The sequence below is a fragment of the Rutilus rutilus genome (assembly GCF_951802725.1).
Source record: "Rutilus rutilus genome assembly, chromosome: 9".
Lineage (NCBI taxonomy): Eukaryota > Metazoa > Chordata > Actinopteri > Cypriniformes > Leuciscidae > Rutilus > Rutilus rutilus.
In genome coordinates this window covers 6165338-6191388 of record NC_140223.1, presented here as the reverse complement: position 1 = coordinate 6191388, position 26051 = coordinate 6165338, and the positions used below count along the sequence as shown (strand labels likewise).

General features: G+C 37.1%; 1 protein-coding gene and 1 long non-coding RNA gene across 2 annotated transcripts in view; one reads left to right on the top strand and one right to left on the bottom strand.

The window, feature by feature from the left end:
• The window catches only part of LOC311296649 (uncharacterized protein), a 483049-nt gene that overhangs the window by 112038 nt on the left and 344960 nt on the right, over window positions 1-26051 (bottom strand). The gene's annotated exons all lie outside the window — the stretch shown is intronic.
• LOC311296682 lies at window positions 621-25973 on the top strand. Its single transcript, XR_014628667.1, has 3 exons — window positions 621-723; window positions 22566-22650; window positions 22950-25973. It is a non-coding gene; the product is annotated as an uncharacterized lncRNA (long non-coding RNA).

The window sequence follows — 26051 nt, the reverse complement described above, 5'->3', positions numbered from 1 at the left end:
CCTGTTGAAATATGTGAGGTGTGTGGTTTATATAAACTGCAAAAGTAAAGTATAAATCAAAATTATTGTGACCGATGTGAAGGGGGAGGAGAATTTATACGTGCGTCACGTTTTAGTCGATAAAACTCTTCCGCATAGGATGCACCTGTGTATCCTCGCTCATGACTCCTCACGAAGCCTCCTCACTCCTCGATCCTCGACTCCTCGCGGTGCAATTAGAGAATTGAGATGTCCTTCAAGATGGCTGAGCTCGATCGGTTTCCGGGTCATAGGATGGAGGACGGAGGAGAGAGGAGACGAGGAGGGATATTGAGAAGCACCCCTGGTCTAGGAGGAATACAAAGGAGTAATGGTCATTTTAAGGGTCCTGACGGCCGCCATTTTGAAAATGGGGCCTTTCTTGGAGTCAAACTTTGGTAAACTTTTAGTATGTTTTTAAGTACATCTGATACTACTGTAAACCACTGAGAAACCTTTTGTTATAATTTTTTGGGGGTCAAGCCATATTTGCAGCTGACTAAGAAGACTTTAGCTGGAGGAGCTGAACACGCAGCACCAGCTGAAGCTTGGGCTCTGATCTCCTTTTTTTATTTATTTTTATGACTTCCCAATGTGATCACACCTCAGTCCAGTAGATGGCGGTAATGGACAAAGATTGCAAGCTGCCAATAAAATTCACTGAAGAAGAAGAAGAACAGCCCGTGACTGGAGAGAGTCAGTCAGGTAGGTCTCTGCATTGAAGAGTGAAAATAGGCTTTATTAAGAGAAGTTTTAAGTTTATATTAATTATAGCAGTTATTATATCCGGACATAAAACTGGAACAAGTTTGTTTATTCATTTTTCCGCCAACAGTTCAATTTATTTTTGGAGTTTTATAAACGCACGTGTTTGTTTTATGTTGCCGCCTGCGCGCTAAATTAGAGTAGTGTTTTTGCCTATTATCTTATGTTGTGTTAGGGTCATTTTGACCCGGTGAAGATTTTCTTTTCCCCGAAAATACTAGTTACAGTTTTTCTCAGTCGCTATGGTGGATTTCTCACATCACTATTTACATTTGCACAACAGTTAATGCAGTTCTCAAAACAATTAGTACAAACTTCAAAACCTAGTTGATAATCCGCAAAAGCGTGTCACGCGCTCAAAATGGATAGCTCATTCCTCAAAAGCAAGTATTCATTTCAATGAAAGTGTCAGTGTCATCAAGATGAAGCGTCCTGACACCATTGTTTATGAACAAGATAGTCAAATGGCTTTGTCATGTTTTCATTGTGACAGTTTACTCTGTAAATGTTTTCCAATGCAAAAAAGTCAGATCTTGGTGACACTACCTGAAAATGCTCAAGACAGCACTATACTATTTGCACAGCCATTTGAAAAAATACATTAAAGTTACACATTACTGTATTTAGTGAGGTAACTAAGTACAAGAGACTGAATATGTATGTTTCACTTTTTTACTGCATATGCTCTTTGCAATTGTAATTTGTTCACAGCATTGTGCAAAAGAAAAAATACACCCTTATTTACAACAAACATAAACTCCCTTTGGGTAGAGCTGTGCACAACTGTAAACAATATTGCAGTACATATTGGAACTGAACACACAACATACATAGTACTGTAATCATTCATGCACATCCAGACGTTCCTCTCTGTTTGAAAGCTGAGATTCACCTGAGAGAAATTGTTCAATTTAGGAGACATTTTCAGGAAAAAAAAAAGATTTAAAAAAATGTGTAAAATTTGCTTGACAGATTTTGACAACTAGTTCAACATTTTTGTATGTAATGACTCAAGCAATGAAATGAGGACTATTAGTTTTATATGGAATGACTATTCAGCATTCACGAGTATAGTTAATTTTGACTGACATGACATAAGCAAATGATAATGTTATAAAACAGCAGAGAGTTGTATGAAAGCAATTGATGCATGTCCAAAATATTTGCAATTTGTTGGAAGGAATGAGAAACTGCTACTATGATGTGCACAAATGACTAAATGTTGTGGAGGTTGAACTACCGGTAACTGTTGTGCAAATGTAAATAGTGATGTGAGAAATGCAACAAAGCAACTGAGAAAAACTGCAATGTTATCACATTGGACTGAAACATAGTGACTTTGTTCACAAAGGGTATACTACGGAAGCCCTGAAACGCAATGTGAAAAAAAAAAAATCCGTAAATGTTTTTTCATCTAGTATTTCGAGATTACAGAATATTTCGTATTTCGAGAAGATCCGTTTGCAGTGCGTATGCGGTGCGTTGCGGTGCGGTGCACGCGCTATACTGCTTTCACATTTGCTGCGTTTGCAGTGAATAACTGATCCGTGGCTGTACCACAAACACATACTTACTATTTTTATTTCAAATCCAGAAGTTATGCAGCAACTTTTATAAAAAAAAAAAAAAAAGGTTTGTCAGCATTGCGATTCTCTTTGTACACATACACTCTTTAATGGACTAAACACAAATTAAACAACGTAGGCCTATTATTCCATGCATTACTTCTACTTATATTAAGTTGCTCAAGCAAGTGGTCAAATATTTAACCATGTACTTATATTAAAATTGCAAACATTTTAAATTAAAACTTAAAATTGACAAAAACAGCCGACTCTTTTCTTTTGCATTTCAATTTGAATACAATAAATCTTGCATGTCACAAAGAACTTGTTTTTCCACCTCCACGAATGAGACGAGTGTTGTTCATTATGTCGCCTTGTTGAGGTAAATTGTAGTTTTCCTTGCTTTACCCCGGTCTTAAAGTAAAAAGATGACTGTGAAAAAAAATGTATTTAATTAAATACTTTTATGGTGAGATTACTACATTTTATTTAATTAAACGCATTTATAGTGAAATTACTACATTTTCATGTAGGGCTGCAACAAACGATTATTTTGATAATCGATTAATCTAACGATTATTAGAACGATTAATCGACTATTCATCGATTATTTCGCCGACTAATCAGTACGTTTGGAACGATTATTCAGCCTTTTCAATTAGTTAAAACACGGAGTTATACATATTCTAACTATAATATAAAAAAAGAAAATCACTTCAGCTTTTGAAATGGTTGTTTTAATGAACTTTGAGCCAACTAAACGGGTCATTCTCTTTAAGTTTTCAGATTTCTGTCCAACTCAAATCACACACAAATGCTCTAAGCATTGTTTAAATATTCTGTTCTCTTTCAATAGAAAAAAAATAAACAAAAAAAATGATCAGCTGCATTACAGACACACTTAAACTGCAAACAATTATTATAAGAATCTTTTTTTTTTAAATTGATATGACAATTGAGCTGAGCTGACAGAGACATTCTCATTCACCTTTTAATTTACAGTATAAAAAATTAACTGACATGATATTCTTCATAACATCTCCTTTTGTAAGTCTTCATGAATATGTAACAAAATACAGGCAAGGGATAAGACTGTAATAACGTTACCTAATAGAGCTACAATAATAAAAACAGCCCCGACTCCGACCTTAGCTCGATCAAGCTTTATTCTATGCAAAAATGAATCATCACATTACTGTAATTATATTATTATTGTTAATATTATTGCTATTATTAGTAGTATTGCATTCTCTAAAAAGAGATTTACTGCTAGTTATTTAGCTTCAGCTGGAGAATATTCACCTCTCACCGGCTCGTCTCGTGCCGGGTTTTTCCTCTTTAAGTGTTTTAACATGCATGTTGTGCTCCCGTGAAAAGCAAGTTCCGCCTTGCATGTATTGCATACGACAGCATTCTTGGTTTGCAGTTTTGTGAAACTTTACACACCTTACTAGTTCGGATTCGTTTGCACTCCGTCATAATTCGCGCTGTGTTTTCTTCTACCGGTCCGCAATAGCATTTGTAACGGCTGCATTACACTCTAGCGCTACAGCGCCGTAGCGGTCAAATCGCGATATTGCAGGCCCTTACATTAGGTCACGTGGGATCAAACGACTACTCGACAACAAAGATATTTGTCGACAATTTTTTATTGTCGACAATGTCGACTAATCGTTTCAGCCCTATTTTCATGTCAATCTGTGTTCATTTTGACCACGAAACATGCGCTGTCACTTTTATTCAGCGTTTCAGAGTGTGTATGTGAAGTTTTAGCTCAAAATACCCCTCAGATATTTTTATATAGCATGTTAAAATTTTAAATTTTTGAGGGTGAGCAAAAACGCACCGTTTTGTGTCTGTCACTTTAAATGCAAATGAGCTGCTGCTCCCGGCACAGGGGGCGGAGCTTCAACAGCTACACTCACACAGACATGCACTGAAATTTTCAAAAACTTTTAGCCTTTTATGTTCAAACCAGAGTCAGACAATGATGGAGAGACTCAAGAAGAAGTGACAACATGTAGAAGCAACAGGACATTTCTGAATGGTTAGTTGATGAATTTATGTAGCTGATGTGTAGTTATCTTCTAGTAATTGATTAGCATATTCTGTCATGATAATCTATAAATCGTGTTCAGGGGGTGGGGTTTATGTAAATTTTAGGGTTTGTGATGTCACTAACCCGGGAGGAATGTTGTGTAGTCTCTACCAGTCGTTTGTTGTAGTCCTTAAAAAGCGATTTCTTTAAAAGCAAATATCTCCCTTTCCTTTGAACTTTGAGTTTTGTAACTTTGCAGATGTTGTTTATGCTCAAACAGCAACATTACACACTAACTAAAGTTAGAAAAGTTAAATCATAATCAACCACCCCTTTAAATAAAAGTTGCTGATAACTTCTGGATTTGAAATACAAATAGTGAGTATGTGTTTGTGGTACAGCCGCGGATCAGTTACGCACTGAAAATGCAGCAAATATGAAAGCACTATAGCGCGTGCACCGCGTACGCACTGCAACACACACTGCAAACGGAGTATGTGTGAAACGGGCGTAACGGTGCGCGCCCACTGGCACAGAGGGCGTGTTTCCAACTCATTACTCGTGTGTGTGTGTAAAGAAATGCGCTTGTGAAGTCAAACTGCCTCAGACATGGATCTACACAAAATAGTAGCTTTTTACTTTTATCTGGGCTTTGAACAAAAGGAACCAATCTAAGGAACCAACTACAGGTGCCAATCTACCAACATGCATTACCATGGCGTTGCCTATAGACGAGCACACAGACTCCGCTGGAGTAGGTATCACAATCTGGTCCAAACTTTATGTGGCAGTAGGGTGACCACCATCAAACAAACCAAATGTGGGACGATTATTATAAGTTTGTGTGGGACAATGTGGGACATGTTACCAACACTAAAACATAACCTGAAACTGTTATGTTTATCTAAGTTAATAAAAACATTTGTATTCTGCCTTTCAGCTGATAAAAATGAAATTAAATCAAAAACTTTCATATTTTTAGAAAGGATGTGAATTAAAACTACCACAGCAGGCAACAAGTTGATAAATTCTGTTAAATTTAAATTTTACCGATTTATCCATTCATTTTCTGACAGGGAACAAATGTATCAAATCGCCGCTCCACATTTTGATTGACAGCCATCACAACCTACTAGTGACCGTGTTTACTCTTTTCCTTTCAACCATTGGATTGAATTTAAAAAACGGCTGTTGTATTTAGGGCTGGACCCGAATATTCGTTCGGTGGGTTGGTATTCGATTTGAAAATTTGACATTCGAATATTTGTTTTTTTTGCACACCTGGGATCCCCTGCGAAACGGTTCTCATTCGTGGCTTGAATAAGGCCGGCGACACACTGGCTGCGTGAGGCCTAGTCCACACGGACACGGGTATTTTTATATCGCGTCTCAGGCGCGGCTCGAGCCACACGGAAAACGCTTGCATGCTAGAAATTGAAGTGTTCCAGCAATGGGAGTGTTCTCTGGCTAGAGCGCAGAACAGCAGAGTTTGTATGGACCGAAGTGCATGCCTGAGCTTGTGTTTTGGTTTAAGCTGCGTTGCTTTGGCATTGTGGAAAATAGAATAATAGAAACAAAATGTATTAGCCTTTTTACCCGTTATTATCAATCTAAATTAATCTCGTTTTTAATTTAACTTAATTTCATTTTCTTTATTTAAATTTAGGTTTTCTTTATTTAAATTTCGGTTTTCTTTATTTAAATCTACCCTGTACTGTGTCAGTAATTTGTTAGTCAGAAAAATATTAGACTACCTTAAAAGTATTGCTTAAGTTAACAGACCTGTGTGTGTGCCGTTTTATATCATTAGTGCAGTGTCCGTTCCCTGCTCGCGTGAGGTGCGCCACTTCCGGCTCGCGCTGTTCTGTAGTTTACTAACAGTTTTTTAATTCTGAATGTGTCGCGTCTCGCGTGTCCATCTATATTGCACCAAATGCGACACTGCACTCCCTTGTGAAGTCGATTGGATGAACGGTTCTCGAAACGGACAGACAGACACATAGAGATTCCTGCCTTTATTAGAGAGAAGAATATGTTCAGCCCCCTCTCTCCGAAGCTTCGAATATTCGATGTTCATTACTACCGAAGCTTCGAAGCTCAAAAAATGGTATTCGGACCAGCCCTAGTTGTATTTGTACTTCTGACGAAGCCCTGTTAAATATATAAATAAAATAAATAAAACTATGCAAAAAGAATAAATAAAATGCTTTCTTAAAAAAGCAAAAGAATGCATGCACGTTTTCTTATGATAATTAAAAACCAATAGACTGATAAAAATGTGGTTTTATTGGCGCTATTCCACTGCATGGTACGGTACGGCTCGGTTTGGTACGGCTCAGTTATGGCGCATTTCCACTGCATGGTACGGTACGGTACGGCTCGCTTTAAATGGTACCACCTCTGTTGAGGTTCCAAGCGTACCGATACTAAAATGTGATGTGAAAACACTGCAGATCACTGATTGGTCAGACAGAATCATCTCTACCAGCATCATTGTATTTACGACACGAGACACTAAACCTGCTAGATTTAAATAGCCAGTAGACAACAGCCAACGCTGTAGCACCTGTTTTAAAAGTATAAACTTCAAAAAAAAGAAATGGCTGAATCGTGGTCAGTGGACAAGGTGCAGACTAGGGATGGCGAAAACTAAAAATGTTCTTGACCGACCACCGAGCCTCATTAGCCGGTTGAAACCGGTTAACCGATTAGTTTAAAATATGCTACGCTATTTGAAATAACAGCCATTTCGAGCCGCGCCTGCAATTTCGCTACTCTGTCGCGTCGCATCTCTCTGCCGCTCTGCCTCCCGGCGCTCACACACACACACTCACGTCACTTTTTTTAAATCCCCTACAGCACGAAACATGAGTCCTGCAAACGCGGCGCCGAGGAGCTTGTATGTAATTGGAGGACAAATGGCTCCTTAGTTTCGAAATGGTTTGGGACAAGGTGATCATGTTGAAAATAAAGATGTTTGTCTAGCGTTAGAAGCTCATTTAAGAAAATGACAGCTCCGAAGAGACGCCGCTTCAACCTCGAGTGTTTTAGCCTGTAGCCTTTACTTTTCGCAAAACTTGTGAGCGCGTGAACCCAAACGCTGTGACCTTGCGCCAAATGTTTTTATTGGTTTATTAAGTACAAACAGGCGAGTTATGAAAAATTGAGTGTGAGGGATTTGTTCACTTCACACAAAAAGATCTTGGAATGAGATGGCTAACTGTAGTAGCGTTTAGTCCACTGTCTATAATAGCCTTACTTAGAGATCACATTTTTTTTTTTTACCAACTACCGACAACTTTGATCGGTTAACGTTGATACGGTCAACCATCGGTCAAACGGTCATCGGTTAACATCCCTAGTGCAGACGTTCCTCTCGTTGAGGAGCGGATCCGATGGGGAAACACGGAATGAAAAATTCGCATTTAATATGATGATGTCATGGCAGTAGAGACGGCAACTATAACGATCAGTCCCACCCACTTTGAAGCGGTACTAACTGCAGTGGAAAAGCAACCGAGCTAAAGCGAACCGAACCGTGCCGTTTTTTTATTTTATTTATTTTTTATTTATCCTTTATTTAACCAGGTGAAAACTCATTGAGATTAAAAATCTCTTTTACAAGAGAGACTTGGCCAAGATGCAGCATAAAAAACATAAAGAACAATTTCCAACATATAAAAAACACATCAAATACACATACATATATATCACAAGACCCCGTGCTGAATAAGGCTTAATACAACTTTATGAACAATTACACTGACCAATTTTCACCTGCTCCACGTTCTTCAGAGTTGAAACAAACTGTCTATAAGAAATAAAGGTAGTCATTTTCAATGATTTCTGAAGGAAAACTCTCCGTACTCGCCGTACCGAGTCGAGTCGTACCACGCAGTGGAAAAGCGAAGCGAGCCGAACCGTTCCGCGCCGAGCCGAGCCGAGCCGTACCATGCAGTGGAAAAGCGCCACATGTGGCAGTGTTTTTGACGTGTTTTCGTGCTCGTCTATAGGTAACACCATCTGTGTCGAGAACACTTAACAGTAACCGCACTGTCTCCCTCTTTACCGTAAATATGTTCTGGATACATTTTAAGTGCATCATTCTGTATCCAATCATTTGGCCGGATCTCGTGATTTCCTCAGATATAATAACCACTGGAGGTAGTTGTGGAGAGATTCCCTGATATGATTGTAAAGTGCTTTGAGTGTAGGCCTACAGTAGACATATGAAAGCGCTATATAAATGCCTCATTCATTCATTCATTCATTCATTCATAAAGCTGGATATCTTGATCCAATCTGAAAAGTGTTTTCGTCTGTAGGCTAAAGTCTATTCCGGCACAGTATATTTTATAACGTCCTATAGCCTAATGCCATGTTGGTAGACACACACGCAACTTCTATGGAAGATTTTATTCTCAAAATGTTTCGACTTTATTCTCGAAATGTTTCGACTTTATTCTCGAAAGCCACTCTCTATTCTCTTTTCTCTAAGACTCTTTATTCACCGTAGCCACTGAGTTCTACAGAAAATATCTGGTAGCACTGGGGCTAACAATAAAGCACTAAGCTTAATTTAGGGTGTAGATGAAATTAACTTTAATTATTATCATTCATAATATCTTAATATTAATTAAAAAGTAAAACGAGTGAAAAAATGTATATTAGGGAGTGAAAATAGCCAATAAGCATTAGGGATGTCCCGATACCACTTTTTCACTTCCGATACCGATGCCGCAGCTTTGGCTATTTGCCGATACCGATATCAATCCGATATTTTTATTTTATTCTTAAACTAATACTACTAATAATAAAATATATGGAAGCACTTTTCTCAATTAGCCACATAAAAACATCTCACTCAAATGGAGAACAAATACTTCTCCAGTATATAGTCCACAACAACAGCTGATAATGAAAGACTGCCACCCTTTGTTCAAAAGACCTTGAGATATGTTTGGTAATTGTACCTGAATGAATTTAAAAATTAATTTGCTATATTTCAGATCAATATATTTGTTTCCTTAAAATTTTAATTAACTTCAACGTTATCCTCATCTGAATTATAAATAATTTATTTCTGCATAAAATAACTACCATTAAAAACACATTTGATTTTCTTTTTTAATCAATGTAGAATGTGTAACTTAAAAATAAACAGATTAGTGCTCTGTTTTAGGACAAGAAATGAAAACCAATGCAATATGATAAATGTCCAAAAGATGAGATAATTTTTGCTTTTAAACAGCGTGTGTGTGTGTGGTTTTGGTTGGGTGACAGTTGTAGGTTACAGTTTGACAAGAGTTTACAGTTTGACAAAAGCACAATGTTGTGTTTTACACAAATATAAGTAGCTAAACACTTTTTGCAGTTTTAATGATGTCCTGTATGAACAAAATGACGGAGTATGTTTTTATGTTTCCACTGTTCGATCGCGCCCGTGCCTTTCTCTCTCTGACACACACAAACACACACACACACACATTCCATCATTGCAATCTTGACATCGCAGCCTGTTCATTTTGCTGCGTTCACATCAAACGAGAATAAAGCAGACAAATCGGATATTCCCAGTAAATGCGAGTCATACGTCATTTAAAAAGGGATGTCAACTCAGGTAGACACCAACTGCGATCACATGACTCATTAATGGTGCGATGGAGGACGAATGCTCAACACAGTGGAGTGTTTTTTTCTCCGTCTTACGAGAGCAATGTTTTGCTTATTTTTGAAAATAGTGCGGAAAGCAAAACACTGGATAATTAGAGATGCGCGGATGAGCTCCAACGTCACCCGAATCCGCAGCCAAAAACAAATCATCCATCCGCCACTCACCCACACCAATATTTTTGTCTGATTTAAGTATCCGTACCCGATGGTCAAATTATGTATTCGTATGTGTTTGTTACGCGTGAGGATAAATGGATGATCATCACCTTCAACAGCGGACTCGAGGCGACGGTTGATGCGCGCATCTCTAATAGTAACATAATCAGGGTTGGGGAGTAACGGAATACATGTAACGGCGTTACGTAATCAGGATACAAAAATCCAGTAACTGTAATCCGTTACAGTTACGTCAAAAAACGTAGTAATCAGATTATAGTTACATTTTAAAAAAAGGGGGAATACTTTCAGGATTACAATGGTTTAATTTAAAACTAAATAAATAAGTATTTTGGCATAATAACACTATATTAAGCGCTGCTTGATTATAGTTCCTGGTTCTGTTGCCAGTAATGACTCACGTGTGCCACGCGCTGGTGCATGCGCAAATAACAGCTGTCTACTATCTCCTCAGACGCAGATTGAATCACTGCTGCTAGTAGAAACGACGCTGCCTGCGGGTAAAATCGCTCTTAATTCATGGAAATTCCGCTGCTATTTTGTAGAAATTAGGAGAGTATCTTTTTTAGTACCCAAAATGTCCTTTCTTAATCTTTTCTCACGTAACGGGATGTTCGCTGTCTAGGTAACGTAGGGGAACTCCCACTGCCAACGCCACAAGTTCAGTCAGGCAAATTAAGAAAGATCACGGCTTTAGTCAACATGTAGGCCTATTTTAAAATAAACTAATATGTAGATTGTGTAAAAAATGTAAATGTTGTGTTTTTATTTTTTATTTAAAAATTAGTTACAAATAAAACAAAATAATCTGTAATACCATACATTAGCCACTAGATGTCTGTATAGCCCTTTACATAAATATATATTCAGGCCTGTGTGTATATTTTGAAAATATTGTAATGTACACTGAGCCAAATTCTTAATAAATAAAAGTTTTTTAATATTTCTTTTTATAATATTTCTTCTTGCTTGACTTTATTTATATACGTGACCTTGAAGTAATCCAAAAGTAATCAGTTACATTACTTTCATATTATAGTACTTGGATTACGTTACTGAATACTTTTTTTATGAAGTAATTTGTAACTGTAATGGAATACATTTTTAAAGTAATCCTCCCAAGCCTGAACATAATACACTGATGAATGAGCGCTGCTTTTAAATGAACATTTCTTTAAAACAAAATTTATTTGACAGAATTTCATTGTCTTAATGGCATAAACAGGCTTTACTCCCTTGAAACTTAAACTGGAATGGAACATACTCATATTTTAGAGAATGTAGTTAATATTTTCGTTAATAATGATTTATCATATCCACCCGCGACCCACCCGAAATTAATCAGAATGTTATTTTTATTAGTCTACTTGACCCGCCCGATCCGCGGATTATCCACAGAGCCCCCGCGGATATAACCGCGATCCGCGCATCACTATAATAATTTTGTCTGGTTCTGCATCCATTGCATATCGAGCTGTATTACTTCATTTTCCGGGTCAGAACGTCTACATTTGGTTGTTTTGGCAGTGCATAGTGCAAATGCAAATATCGGAAAGATGATGTAAGCGGGTCGTCAAAAAAATCGGATATAGTCAGCAAATCGGAATTGGGCATCAAGACCTGCAGTGTAAATGCAGCCATAATGATAAAGCGAGCGTTTGAAGCGAAATAGACGCGCGTTCAGAGCTAAGGCGGGGCTACAGATTAGGTGTCCCTAAAGAACCCGCATATGTCTATGTGCGTATCTAACAGTAGTTCAGCATTACATTAATTAATGTGCACGCTAGGGCTGCACGATATTGGGAAAAAATGACATTGCGATATTTTATTTTTCTGCAGTATATATTGCGATATGAAATCGAATAAAAATTTTTCTTACAAACAAAAATGGGGTAAGCACACTTACATTCTCATTTTAAATGATTTAAACATCAGAGTATTATTTAAATTAGAGTAAATTATTTGTTTGTAACTTTAGGATATGGTTTGAATTGTTAACATTAGTTAATGTATCTAATAACTAACATGAACTTACCATGAGCAATACTTTTGTTACTGTATTTATTAATCTTTGTTTATCTTAGTTTATAAAAATACAGCTGTTCATTGTTTGGTAATGTTACTTCACAGTGCATTAACTATGTTAACAAATACTGTACAACTTTTGATTTCAATAATGTTGGCTATTGCCTAAATGTTGAAATTAACAATGTTGTAGAAGTGCAGTTTACTAATAGTAAATGTTAACTAATGTGTTACGTTTTCCTGATAAGTCTAGGGGAGGAATGAAACAGTAAAAAAAATGGATGGTGGTGAAATGAATGTGCAACAGCATGAAGCCACCCTGTCTCCAGACCCAGAGTTGTTTCACAATAACCACATAGTGATCTCATTCAAGAAAGTAGTTTTATTTACAAATTAGGCAAAAGAAAGAGAGAGGTATCAAGTTCAGAAGGGGGTATAGCCAAAATAACAAACATAATCAATCTTACTCCTCATTAATCAAACTACCTAAACTAAAAGAAAAGAAAACAAAAGTACAACAAAATAAGCTAACTCCCTTGCTAGCATAAACAGGAGAAAAAAGTATGATTCAAAATAAATGGCACCCACCTCCCTACTAACCTCACAAAATAAAGAAATAAATGATTAAGTAACAAACTTCAAATAAACCAAGAGAAAATAATCCATTAAGTCAAACAATGATTAACCATTAAAGGTAACACTCACTTCTGCCTTTAAAGTCTCAATCAGGGATTGAAATAGAAAGAGACTAAAAAGAGAAAACTACTTCACTAAGTAGTACACACAATATAAGGTAGAGATACACTGTTCACTACTGGCTTCAACAAAGTCTCAGGTCTGGGGTTGAAGAAGGGACCTCATTGCTGCTGCTGCTGCTGCACACAGTCAAGCCACCACCAACACAGCTCTGATGGTGTTTGCAGTTTAAATACTCCCAGCATCCAATCACAACAGGCCATTGATTATCTGTACCAGGTGGAACCATTTCTCCTATGAAGAGAGACAGGGATAGAGAAAAAGAGAAAGCAGCACAGCTGAACACACACAAACAGAACCTTACGGCTCTGGACGTAACAAATGTAGTTAAATAGTTATTTTAATAAATAGAACATTATTGTAAAGTGTTACAGATTTTTTTTATACACCAATTCAGACGTCTCGTGAGTTCAGTGTTGGACAGGTCAGTTCTTTAAACCATTCATTAAATTGAATCGGTTCAAAGTAGGGCTGTAACGATTCCTCGATTAAAGTCGAGTACTCGATTTAAAAAAATCCTCGATTGCAATTTACCCGTGTCGAGTAACCGGCAAAATACCGGAAGTGGCGCATTCCACAGACGAGAGTCCATGAACCGCATTATTAGGCTACACAGTTTTCTAAGGCTATGCGATATATTTAACTGTTTACAATCATGATATCCTGAAATCACAAAGGCTATGATTAAGTTAAATAAATATATGCACTGTTTTTTTTCTCCCACAGAGAAGCATGACCGTTTAATTATTTACATGCGTGCAGATTGTGTTAAAAGTACCTCAGCTCCGTTCACAGTAAACGCTGCTCCACACATACTCAGTCTCTGCATGTGCTGTTTAGTTTCCAATAATGTGCATTTGGGAACGCAAACCCCCGGACGCGTGTTTCATAATAACTTACTGTCATCATTTATATGCGTGGAGCGTCTCGGGTTTCTCAAACTCCATCTCTGCGTGCTGTGAGTTTGTGTGGCTTATATAACGTTCATCTGCACGCAGTCTGCGCCGTTTCACAAGATTTGTAACGCAGCTCATTTATAAATCTTCGCCAACACAGGAGAATACATAAGTATGTTTCTGAATATATTCAGAAATATATTCGCAATCGCATATATTCTCATGTGTGAATTGTTCATTGCGATTTCAAAATAAAAGTTTAACCCTTGCACTGCTTGCATGTTTTGACGTGCACATGTTCTTTTCAAGAAATTACGGCAGCTGTTGCATTTCTATCGTACAGAAGTGACCAAATATGAAAGATTAAGCTGACATTTGAATTAAATGTTATGTTTATTAGTTATCATATATTTTACATGGTGTATTTTAACAGCGTTGTTCAATAAAACCAATATGATTACTTTGATACTTTATTTGAACCAATAATTATTGCTTGTTATTATTTGGTTATTATTTGGGTAACACTACAATAAGGCTCATTAGTTAACATTAATGTATTAATCAACATGAACTAACAATGAACAATAGCTACATTTGTAACTAACATTTGTTCATACAAATACAGCTGTTCATTGTTTGTTCATGTTCGTTCACTACATTAATGTTAACAAATACAACCTTTAATTTTAATAATGTATTAGTAAATGTTGAAATTAACATGAACTAAGATTAATAAATGCTGTAGAAATAAAAATTGTTCATTCTTAGTAACTAATGAACCATATTGTAAAGTGTTACCTATTTGTCTTTAAGTAATTTTAAAGGCTGTTGTTCACTTGGATCTATTTTTATTACCAGAATTTTTTATCCGATTAATCGATGGAATAATCTGTAGAATACTCGATTACTAAAATAATCGATAGCTACAGCCCTAGTTCAAAGGAGGCACGCGTTGTGTAATTATCTCGGCAGTTTAGGATATCGCACAAGGTTTGTCAACACAGAAAACATTTCACCACTGGATAGTTTTTTTTTTTTTTTTTTTACACCATTGTGTCAATTGATTTTGATTGATATGCGCGAAGGAGAGAGAGCAAGACAGCGCTCGTGTTGTTTGAAGACGGTGAAGGTGAGCGCGCGTGGCCGGGGCTCTCTTGCGCTCTCTCTCTCTCTCTGCTCGTTCTTATATGCGCCCTGTTAAACTGACAGGACTTAAAAACACATGCAAATGATAAACTTTCACTCTATGATGGTTAAGCTGTGCAATTAATCCACGAATCACATGCGTCAAGGGCCGGGGAGCAGCTGGTACGGTTAATGAATCACGGATCAACTACGACAGCCTACATCGCACATCCTGCGATGTGACTGTCGTGGATTCGTACAACGACACATCGTGCAGCCCTAGTGCACGCGAGTTTTATTTATTTTTATACCATGTATTCTCCGTGTAAATCCATGCACCGAACCGTGACGCATGTACCGAACATACGTTTAATACGAATACATGTACCGTTCCACCCCTAATAGGTATCGATCATAGGCATCGAATCATTTTTTTTCTCCCCTCCAACATCCAATCTAGCGTTCTGGGCCAGTATCGGCACGATACCGATGCCGTGGATCGGATCGGGTCATCCCTAATATAAAGGTTAATAAAACGTTACACTCACTTCAGTTATTCTAGAGGTGCAGCAGGAACACGAATATTCTCCGTAACGGTGGCTTACAATTTGTGATTTTCTCCTTCAGTGATTCTGCTTGTTAACATCAGGTGTCTTCAATAATGCTCAATCATCACTAAATTAATCACTTAATTATCTCATTAACTTTAACACTCTTGAGTGTTAATTTAACACTCATATTTTAACACTTTACACGTGTGGACTCATATACACTTCCAGCCCCAGGAGTGTTAATTTAACACCGCTCCATCTGAAAGCAGGTGATGGCGATTTACTACTAATCAAGGAACCGGCTTTACTGACGAGATGCGCCTAACAATATCGTGCGATATATCGCCCAGCCCTAGTTAAATGTCTACTTTTTTATGTGTCCACTTAAAGTCGAAACAAAACATTGTGCTTTTGTAAAATAAAGAAAATAAACAGGGTGTGCTTTCTGCCCCTCTGTCTCCGTAAACTTTTTTTCTGGAGCACGTCTCTAAGCTTAAACAAAACTCAGCGAATACTAGTCACACAGGCATAAGCAATATATTTTGATAAACATTTAAGTCTCTGCTATTAAATTATCTAATTCAAAACGAAAACAAATATTCTCTGTTTATCAGAGTTTCCGCTAGAAAAAAATGGTGCCGGTCAAAGTGACCGGCAGAGGTTTCGTTTTCCGGACATTTTGATGATATGCCGGTCAAATACCGCCTCTTAATTAGGGGGGCGGGATTATTACACGATTTATTTACGTGACAGTTCTCCATTACGGACGCGTCGCGACCGTTCAAAGCGGCACTAAAAGACTGCTTTAAAACTTCCACAGAGACCTCAAACAGAAAGCACAAAGCCTTTCTTTAAAACGAATTTCGTTTTGTATTAATTGTATCTTAATTTTAATCAGTGTTTCATTATCCAATTTTCTCGATTTATTAAATAAAAAGTAAATATAGCAGACAATAAATAATCACGAAATGGAGGCGCCAGCGCCTGAACTGTCTGGAGCTAACGTTAAGCTATCATCCATGAACCGAAATTTAACGTATAGACCTAAGGTAGCCTGCTCGCCTCATACACCAAAAAAAAAAAAAATCTATTATCTACAGAAATCTCTACTTTTAAACAGAACCATTCAAAACAAAATAAAACGATGTAATCTGTATGAAATGTCTATCTCTCTCCGGCGCGTTCACTACTGCGAAGATCGCGAGTCAGACTTCATCTTTGCAGCCGACACAGAAAACACTTGTTTATTAATAGACAATTAAAATGTCTCATTGCAATATTTTACATATTCATAATCATTACTACTTTTGCTGGTTCTTTGTGACAGTTATGAAAAATTGAGTGTGAGGGATTTGTTCACTTCACACAAAAAGATCTTGGAATGAGATGGCTAACTGTAGTAGCGTTTAGTCCACTATAATAGCCTAATTTAGAGATCACTTTTTTTTTTTTTTACCGACTACCGACTAGAGAGTAAACTTAAGGCACTCGCAAGAAAATGGATAAGTAGCTACATAATAACATTCACAGATATTACACCATTTAAAAAATAGGCTACTGAGTTACTAAAATATTCTTTGTCAAATAATACACCTGTTTGTTCACAGTTTTAACGTTCATGTTTCCATTTGTTTAATTTCAAGATCTGAGGTGAATTATACATTGTTGCTTTTACAGCTTCAAAGCTGGAGCACTAAATGATATTCAAAGTCACATTTCACGCTTTTAGCATTAAATAAAGCACATAAACAGTAGCCTACCAGAGATTATCATTGCCACACTTTGTGTTTGATGTTCCAGCGCGACGTCGCAGAAAAATAGATACCGTTTCTAAATTAGAAATGTCGCGTGTCGCCATCGCGTCTGGTTAGGACAAAAACTCTGATTAACATGGAAAAGATAGGCCTACCTTTTATCGCGTCTCGTGTAGTTAGTTAGGACACGGTGTTAGGCAATTTTAATCGGACAATTTGACCGGAGAGATTTAATTTTGTCGGACATTTCATTTTTTTTCCGGCCAATGTCCGGCAATTACCGGACAACGGAAACCCTGCTGTTTATGTAATCTGTATGAAAAGATAGAGATGTCAGTTGTTCTCATGGCAACTCATTATCTGCTAATGTAAACATGCCTATACATGAATATCAGTTGATGTCACCAACGTCTCCTCACTGACGTCACTCACTTCTAAAACTTGTCTGCCGCCATCTTGAGTACCTGATTTGGCAAGGTCGATATGTCAGTTGCAAAGGAACTAGCTAGCTATGCTTTCACAACACGGTAACATAAATATAACATAAATATAACATAAATGTAACATAACATAAATCTGTAACGGTCGTTATTTTGAATAGAAATCATCACTCAAAAAGCATTCATTCACGTCTTCTCCGGTTTATTTGTGTTCAAATACATGCAATACAGTATCCGCCAGGGCTATTAGTCCAATGGTAATCAGTGTTTGGTGTAGGCAATCAGTACAGTGATTGATATGACCAATGAAAACTTTAGAATCAGCTGCAGGGCGGGATTTCCGCTGAAGTGGTTTGAAAAAAAAAAAAAAATCACGCTTCTGTTCTGCCTGCGGTCCTGCATGACTTCCTCATTCTGACATCCGTGATAACAAAGCTAAAGTAACATCTCTTCACCTGAAACAAGAAGCTAATAAATGCACGGTTTGAAGTATATGTGATTTGTGTGTGATTTTCGTGCGATTGGGGTATTTTCATATGAATAAAGAATGTTTACAGTATGCATGCTAGGTAAGGATAGGCCATAGCTTCATATAAAAAGTTAAATATAACATATTTCAAAATATTTTTTTGACTTGAAACCATTTTAAACCGCGACCGGAATATGATACAAATACTTGATGGTGTTTTAAAGTGAGTTAAAAGTAAAAGTGTAATAATAATCAATTAAATTGTGTCATGTAGCTTTATGCTACCTGTTGTGCTAATGCACCTGCTGCAGGAGCTATTCTATTCCAAAGAATTCTATTCTAAATTCTATTTAAAGAATTCAAATAATGTTTCAAGAATAGTTATTTTTTTGTTTGTTTTCTAACAAGACTTGAGATAATAGGTTTGTCAGTACCATAGACAGTACTCGGTAGCAGGGACGTGCACAGACATTTTGAGGGGCAGGGGCTCAAGTGAAATAAAGGGCACTTCTCATAATTACGTTTTTGTTTTGTTTGTTTTTTAACAAAAAAGTATATATATATTAACGCAACTCTGACTTCCTTTTTAAAAAAATTATTTAAAAAGTTAATTAATTTTATCTTCCTCAAACTCACGCAATTGTTTCATTTTCAGAAGATGTCTACAAAATAATCAGTTCACACAGAAACCATGGTCTCCTTAGTATTCACAAGGTTTATAGAGCAGCAAAGGAAAGGTATATTTAAAGGGATACTCCACTTTTTTCGGAAATATGCTCATTTTACATCTCCCCCAGAGATAAACAGTTGAGTTTTACCGTTTTAGAATCCATTCAGCCGAACTCCGGGTCTGGCGGTACCACTTTTAGCATAGCTTAGCACAGATCATTGATTCTGATGAGTCCAGTAGCATTTCTTTCAAAATGACCAAAGAGTTTCAAAATTTTTCCTATTTAAAATTTGACTCTTCTGTAGTTAAACCGTGTACTAAGATCGACGGAAAATGAAAAGTTGCGATTTTCTAAGCCTATATGGCTAGCAGCTACTCTCATTCCGGCGTAATAATCAAGGAACTGTGCGGCTGTACCATGAGTGCAGCAGGCGTAGTGATATGACGCAGCGCCTGAAAATAGGTCTAATAGGTTAGACAAACTTAGTCCCGGTCACGTTGGAAGAAGTTACCGAGCTGGGGACTATTTTCAGGCGCTGCGTCATATCATTACGCCTGCTGCACCCATGGTACAGCCGCACAGTTCCTTGATTATTACGCCAGAATGAGAGTAGTTCCTAGTCATATAGGCTTAGAAAATCGCAACTTTTCATTTTCCGTCGATCTTAGTACACGGTTTAACTACAGAAGAGTCAAGTTTTAAATAGGAAAAATATTGAAACTCTTTGGTCATTTTGAAAGAAATGCTACTGGACTCATCAGAATCAATGATCTGTGCTAAGCTATGCTAAAAGTGGTACCGTCAGACCCGGAGTTCGGCTGAATGGATTCTAAAACGGTAAAACTCAACTGTTTAACTCTGGGGGAGATGTAAAATGAGCTTATTTCCGAAAAAAGTGGAGTATCCCTTTAAGTTCAGTAATTTAACTTAAATGACAATTAATAGGTAATTTTCATTGCCAGTAATGTGAAATAAGTGAACATAAACATACAAGCTTGATAAAAATGATCATTATAGAAGGAAATTTCAGATGGCACTTAGAGGCTTTTTCATCTGAACTCTTCATATTTAGAATAACCTAAATAACTGCATCAAGCAGAGGGGCGTGTTTTACTAATAATTTGTTTATTTTTGCATAAGGCACTACATCGTTTTAATTATTTTGGTGTTATCAGAATACATAACACTTTAAAATTAAACTTACCAAAATAATTGAGTAAAAATTCAATAAAAGCCAATGTCATGTATGTATTTGTGGTTGTATGGAATACTATTTTATAAAGGTTTAGAGGAAATAAAAAAAGTTAAATTACTCATAAATAAAAAGTTAATTTATAAATTAACTAGATTTACATTTTTTTTGAGTGTATCCTCCATCTGTTTGCATCTGTATATTTCTTCTAAATTCACCAATTTAGATTTCTAAATTTCAGGGGGAAAGACTCTTGATGTACGCAAATTAGGCGTCAACTAGTTAAAATGCGCACATTTGCATCTAATTGACAGGGCAATGCAGGTAAATAGGATAAACAAAATAACTAAAGCATATCACCTGGTGGTGATATATGGTTATTTTATTAACTTATTTTATTACATGGCTTGGTTGAATTCCAATGTAGAATGCGGTGTGTTATTTCTTGATAACAGACCGCTGTGCGGAGTATAACAGACCGTTGCCATGAAAAACAGAGCGTTGCTATGGACTCACAGGATTCTAACTGTAGAGACGGAGCGTACTATTTTCTTTAGCGGAAGCAATACAATCGGGTTCAACAATCGGGGGAGAGGGAGAGAGGGAGCGCTTCAGACCTCCTGACTATTCTTCAATAAATATATTTGTTTGACAGGGAAGCTGTGCGCAAAAGATATATTATTTTTCAAAAATAAAAAAAAGCACTCCAGAAAAAAGGGCACTTTTTCTCTCCAGGAATAAAAAGGGCAGGTGCTCAAGCCCCCTTTGATGTCTATGTGTGCACGTGCCTGCTCGGTAGGTACTCAAGATGGCGGCAGTCAACTGGAAAAAGAGCGGATGACGTAAGAGGTCACGTGACTGATATTCATGTATAGAGCGCGCGTTACTGAAACGCCAAGCAACCGAGGGTTCATCCCAGGGATGGAAATTAGCACCCGCCACCAGCCAAATGCGGGTGATTTTGTGTTGTGGCGGGTAAACTCGCTTCACCTACCGGCCACCGTGGCGGGTAAATAAAAATATACTGTTTCACACAGACGGCGGACACTTTTAGAGGACATAAGTGTACGCTGAAATAAAGTCTTTCACCTCAGAAAAACGGACTTTCTTGTCCTGTCACGTCAGCCGTTATCCTGTTCTCGTAGCGAATACTCTTCAATTGCACGCGCAAATATAAAGTGCAAAATAAACTACGAGCATGCAACGCCGTTACGTTGTAAATTACACAAAATAAAAGTAATGCAGGGATGATTTTCATACTATTCCCCAGGAGCAGTTTCCATGGTTCATTAACAGTTATTGTTAATATTGTGTATTCACCATGGCAACTGTCGTTTCCATATTAACCCCAAAATGCCACTTTATTTTTCTTTGTGTTATTTTTTTATATTTTTAAGTGGCTCATACCAACATTGTATTAACAAAAACTAGTTTGGGACTGCTATTTAATAGCTTTAGCATAGGCCTAATGTTTATTTATTAGTACTAGTCTTTGCTATTAGTCATACTCATATTCTTACAATTTATGTTAAGTAAAGGGGGACAGTACTTGTGTGTGTGGAAATAGCCGGTTTCAATAAAACTACTTGTGACATGTCATATTTGGCTTTGACTTTGACTGAACATTTGCTCTCACTTTGCGGAAAAAATATTGGGATATATAGCCTATCGTATATCGATATTCAGCCTAAATAATCGGGATATGACTTTTGGTCCATATCGCCCAGCCCTAGTTTCATTGTTGGGACTAAAAACCTAAAACTGGAAGCCATAAAAGACCACAAATCATTCAAATGCCACATCCAGGTAAAAAAGAGAAATATATATAAGAGAGAAAGAGAAAATGTCAGTATTTCATTGAGACTTGAGATTAAATAAACTGCTTAAGTATTGTAGATCTTGTAGTATTCATTTTCACATGCAGTTACACATTGTCGGTTAAAAACAAGAAAGTGGCTGGTACAAACATTGAGTGGCTGGTAGATTTTGAAATCCACCAGCCACAGTGGCCGGTGGACAAAAAAGTTCATTTCCATCCCTGGTTCATCCCCTCCATCTCCGCTGGGCACTTTTCCAGCATTTTTCAAATATTGCCAGTGGGTGGAGTCAGGCTCTGACCAGGGGTTGAGTTACCCTTTAACGTATGTTTTTAGCCATATATGTGACCTGTGTATTAGATGAATTGCAGAACAGGGAGGACGGTAAATAACATGTCTTTTATTATACATCATTCAGCTGAAAGACAGTGAATCTAAAGGTGTGTGTGTTGATTGTCTGTCCTCTGTCAATAAACTGCAGATGTGGTTAATTTAGGTGAAATCTGCTGTATATTTAAAAGACAAACATTTTTTGACAGCATTCACTGGTGTGTAATTTAATTGTATAAAGAAAGTTCAATGACAAAACATTTAGCCTATTATCTGAATAACTAGATTTTCTTGTTTAATTAGATGGAGTTTATTAAAGAGGAGATTGAAGACATGAGTGATCCAGAACCATCCAGAATAAAACATGAAGATACTGAGGAACAAACAGGTTGGTGTCCATTCTTGATTCTTCATTGTTGACTGTTGAGAAACATTACGGTATCAAAGCTTCAGTTCAACAGATCTAGTTACTGGGAAATAATGAGCATTATAATTTGCATTTGATTGTATTAACACGGGAATGACAAAACTAACCTTTGGCACATTAAAGATCTGATACTTGATACTTGTAAAAATCCCTGATCTCTTGTTTTCTGCTATTAAATCAGGGTTCAGTTGCATTTCATTTATCCCCCTTCAACTGATTCTAACTACTTAATGTTTTTTGTTGTTTTTTTTTTTTTTTAGATCAGATTAAAGTGACGGAAAATTGTAAACGGCAACAAAAAACACATAATGAAGTGAGAGATCATGTGTGTTGTGACTGTGGGAAGAGCTTTACTAGAGCTATTGGTCTGACACGACACCAAAGAATTCATACTGGAGAAAAACCTTACAAGTGCTCATATTGTGACAAGAGTTTCACTCAGTCAGGAACCCTGAACATACATGAGCGAGTTCACACTGGAGAGAAGCCGTACTACTGTACTGATTGTGAGAAGAGTTTCAGAAGTAAAACTGATCTCAAGTATCATCTGCGTGTTCACACTGGAGAAAAGCCATATAACTGTGATCAGTGTGGTAAAGATTTTAAATTATCAGCAAATCTAAAAGAACACCTGAAAATTCACATATACGAGAGGCCTTATGCATGTTCATTTTGTGGAGAGTTTTTTACACGACAGGATCATTGTAAACGACACCAGAAAAAACACACCGGTGAGAAAGATAATGTGTGTTTGGACTGTGGGAAGAGCTTTACTAGAGCTGACCATCTGAAAAATCATCAAAGAATTCATACTGGAGAAAAACTTTACATGTGCTCATTATGTGACCAGAGTTTCACTCAGTCTGCAACCCTCAAATCACATGAACGAATTCATACAGGAGAAAAACCTTACAAGTGCTCATATTGTGACAAGACTTTCGCTCAATCTGGTCACCTGAAAGTACATCAGCGTGTTCATACTAGAGAAAAGCCATATGACTGTACTTAGTGTAAGAAGAGTTTTAGATCTAAAAGAAGCCTTCTGACTCACATGAAGATATGTCGTAAGAAGTCGTCACAATGAGAAACCTTTAGTTTTAATGTAAAATACATTCTAGTAAATGTTCCGAGATGAACAAAATATGGAGTTGCTCCCAAAAGCACTATATCGTCTAGTTTAAATTAGTGTCAATAATTAGCTATTTCTTTTCTCGCTGTATAATTATTTTGCAAAATCTGCTTGAATAAGACATATTCATGTAATTTACTAATTTACCAATGTTTACTATATTGTTTCCTGATTGGACAAGAGTAATTTGCTGTACAATTTTAAACATAGCCTACTGAAAAATAGAGCTGGTTGTTTTCTTGATTTTCAGATGGATTAAAATGCCATTCAGGCACATGCACAGGTAAGGCTCAACCTGTGTAAAGCACATGCCTGTTTTTTTGGTGGTGGTTTTTTTTTTATTCTTCAATAAATCTGTTAAGGAGTTCGTTTTATTGCTGAACTACTTAGTTGTTTGAACCCGGGGAAGGCGTGTTTGACACGCTATGTTACTACGCTCACTTGATTGCCCTGTGCTAAACCAAATGCATAAAGACGAATGTTGACGTTGAAATCCTAAGTGGTCCATTTATTTTAGCATTGTCCATAGTTTCCATCAGTGTAACAATACAAAGCGCCGCGCGCAAGCGATCAAAAACCCTTTGCCCTTCCGGGTCAAACACCTGTAAACAACATTGTATCTGCTGCCTTTATACCTAAGGCCAAGTTACAGACATACGCCACCCAGTGTTAAACAAAGGAATTACAACCCAAATACAAAGCAGCATTTGGCTCTAACAAAATCAATGCTATTGGTTTCCCTTTACGTCTGTCTGTCTGTTTTACAAATATTTAGCCAATGAAAGTTCAAAAAAAGAGCTTGTGTAAATCTTGTTCGATCCTCAAACTGTCAGTAAACCTGATAACTCCGCCCCCTCTGTCTGATAACTCTGCCTCCTCTCTCTGATAACTCCACCCCCTCTATCTGATATCTCCACCCCCTCTGTCTGATAACTCCACCCCCTCTCTTTGATAACTCCACCCCCTCTCTGATAACTCCGCCTCCTCTATCTGATAACTCTGCCCCTCTATCTGATATCTCCACCCCTCTGTCTGATAACTCCACCCCCTCTGTCTGATAACTCCACCCCCTCTCTCTGATAACTCTGCCTCCTCTATCTGATAACTCCGCCCCTCTATCTGATATCTCCACCCCCTCTCTCTGATAACTCCACCCCCTCTATCTGATATCTCCACCCCCTCTGTCTTGACTGAATTAACTATTATGCTCTCAACAGACATTTACATCGATAGTCTGGCGTTATAATTTATTTGATTTTGGTGTACTGTGGAGTGGGTAAAACTGTTTTAATGGCAGGCTAGCAGATACCGTTGACTCGCGCTATCCTAGCACCGGCGAACTATGCAACTGGAAGGACTGACGTGAAAATTTTTGAAACCTGTCTCCACTGATAAATAACACCCAGGCTAACTTGGAAATGAGGTCCGATGTCCAAAATCCTGAACCACCCCTTTAAATCTGCTGCAGTAAGTTGCAAGTGTGTACAAATATAATGTATTTTGTAGTGTTGAGAGGTTGTTGTTTTTTCAAGCAAACTTCTGTTAAATGTTTTATTAGGCTATTGAATTGGTGGATTCTGAAACTTGATTTCTGATTAACTATTCTGATTATCTTGTTTGATTATATATTTAACTTACACACACATATAAAAACACAAATTTTATGGCTGACATATTTGCTCAAGAATTATTTCAATTAGTTTAAATGCATGACGATCACTGGCTGTTTGGCTTAGTTAATAAATTGTTAGATGCCAATCATAAGAGCTGTGAAAAATAAGCAAATAATCTAGGGAAATATGACAAATACACTTAGATCATAATCTTGTACAGCAGTTATCTTTAACATTTTGACTGTATTGAATGACAGAACTAACCTTTGGCTCGTCAAAAAATATATATTTTTGGATATATTTTTACGGATATTTAATAAACAGGCCCCTGATCTCTTGTTTTCTGTTATCAAATCAGGGTTGAATTTTCACATTTATCCTCCTTAAACTGATTCTAACCACTTAATGTTTATTTCAAACCCGATGGATCAAATATGATAATGCTGTAGTTTGTTTTCAGCCTGTTGACACCAATAAAACGATTTAATGTGCCAATTTACAGAAGATCTCAGACATCACCATAATGAATGAGCTGAAAACAGGGAACTTTTGGAGACAAAGAGGCTTTTCAGCAGCAGTTTAACATGATGGCTCTGTACTTTTTAAATGCAGATTGGATA